The sequence below is a fragment of the Hippocampus comes genome, unplaced genomic scaffold (assembly GCF_001891065.2).
Source record: "Hippocampus comes isolate QL1 unplaced genomic scaffold, H_comes_QL1_v1.1 scaffold387, whole genome shotgun sequence".
NCBI lineage: Eukaryota > Metazoa > Chordata > Actinopteri > Syngnathiformes > Syngnathidae > Hippocampus > Hippocampus comes.
In genome coordinates, this window is record NW_017806161.1 from 251232 (window position 1) to 253678 (window position 2447).

The following is a 2447-nucleotide window of genomic DNA, read 5'->3' on the forward strand; positions in this document are numbered from 1 at the left end:
TATATATATATATATATGTGTGTGTGTGTGTGTGTGTGTGTGTGTGTGTGTGTGTGTGTCGTGCTAATGTTAATTATTGAAGCGCTTGTAAGTTTTGACCCATCGTCTGATGTGTTCATTTTTGGTCACAGCCCATTTCACTTTGTTCCCTAGTCTTATCTAGAGTCATCTTCTCTATGCTGGTTACACAAAGGATGTTGGTTGTTCAGTCAGATGTGTGTAAAATCTGGACCAAGTCCAAACAACATGAGAAGGTTGTTAAAGGAAAGCATGCTGGCAGACCAAGGAAGACATCAATACATTATAGCTCATCACCACGTCACATGTTGTTGGTTTTCAGGAAGCTTCATCCAACAAGCAGGTCTGAGTAAACCTCATTTGGACAATCGGTGACCTGTCATCACAACAAACTCATTTGTGCTGTTCTCATGTTGAGCTCCAGCCTGGCCTTGGGCCCCGTTGCCTGTCAAGGATTTTCCTCTTAATGCTTTATGTATAATAAAGGTTTTATAACTTCCCTGGTTTCGATCAATTGTGCTTTTGGGTTTATACTGCTATTCTGACAAAACAATCTGGCCAAACATGGACTCATGGCTTTCTGACTAGGATCAATCAAAGGCACACTGACCCAGCACAAGTCCAATTACACTTCGCTTCCAGCATTCGTGAGATCTCTCAGCAACTAAGCCAGTTGATGCAACCACCAACTACTAGCACCTCCAAACGAAGCACCAAGATCTCAGACCAAGACTCGAATTGCTCCTCTCGTGTGTTATGCAGGGGAGTTGGATCACTGTCTGGAGTTTCTGACGCAATGTTCCGTATGTTTTTGAACCACAGCCCTCTTTTGCCACATAGCGCTCTTGCGTTACTTTTCTCATTTCGTTGTTTTCTGGCACAGCTTGCCTTTAGGGAACTGTCTGAGTTTAATGTGATTATGCCATTGACGTCCGTACTCTTGCGTCCCTCAGTGCTTCGAATGAAACAGCCCTAAAGTTTGTTTTCCAGAGCCTTGACACCCTGCAAGATTAGTTGGCTGCATGATTTACCGATCGAGCTGGAAGACCTAATCATGCCCGCAACACAAATTGACCAGTAGTTGAGGGAACAGAGATGTGAAAGATTTCCTCCATCCCATTGACCCATGACAAACTTCAGGAGAAGCAACCCTCCTACAGCAGCCTTAACCTCTCAATCTGTGGAAGAGCAAGACAAACCCATGCAGGTGTGGCAGCATCGTTTTCATAACATCAAAGTTTGGATTGTGGCAAGTCCGGTCGTGTGGTCAGAACCCGTCCCTTAAAAGAAGCTTCAGAAGTGACCAGGAGCACGCTGCTCAGTCATCCTCAAAAAAAAACCCCTAACCTCCCAACCTGCGTTCCACATACTACTCAAAAACCACACACTTTGGATGTTCTCATTGATTCTAGTGCTGACATGAAACTTATTGAATAACTAGATTTTATATTGGAACCTTCAGAACCCACAATACCAATAAGAGCACACAACAACCACCCTCTCTCCTGCATCACACAAGAGATCAAACCAGTTCACAGGTTGGGTTCAGCAAATCATGTTGTCCAAGTCTCTCATTTTATACTTGACTTCAGTCACGCAACACTCACATTGATTGAGTTTGTGGCATAATAAAGGAGTATAGTTCATTTTGTCTTTCTCACTGCCTGTGTGTAGCTAGGTCCCAATGTTCCCCCTCTGACTCACTGATTGAATCTTCTGACCTGTTCCTTGATCTGTCTGCAGTGTCTTTATGGTTATCTGAAAGAGGTCTTTAACAGGGCCAACCAAGGCTACCTCTCTTCTGTCCCAATGGCCATGATTGAGCCATAGACTTGCTTCCTGGTACCACATTGCCTAAGGGTCAACTTTTTTCTCCATTGGCCCCACAGAGAGAAAGATAAATTTCAGAATTTTTATGTACAGGACTTATTTGGCCATTTCTTGCTCTTCCGGTGATGGCTTATTTTTTTGTGGCTAAGGATGAATCTCAGAGACACTCCATTGACTGTCACGGCCTGAATGAAATCACAGGTAAGTGTCAATACCCTCTGCTGTTATGTTCTTCAGCTTTTGAACGACATCAGTGACTATGGTATTCACCAGACTGGATCTACACAATCCCTGTCTTCTGGTATGTGTCTGAAAAGGTGACATATACAAGACTGCCTTCAATACCCTTTCTGAACACTGCAACTGTTGGTTAATGTTTCTTTCATATATTTTCTCTATTTGGTTTTTATTTCTGTCATTGTGGTTTTATGTGTCTCACTGTGCTATTTTAGAAACCTGCCTTGGGACTATGGCTGAAAACAAGCATTTATGGTTAAGTCGGGCGGATTTATATATATATATATTTTTTCTTGTGTTGACAAATTTGCACTGTCCCAATGAAATAAAATACAAAAAAATCATTCTGAATATCTTGTCAA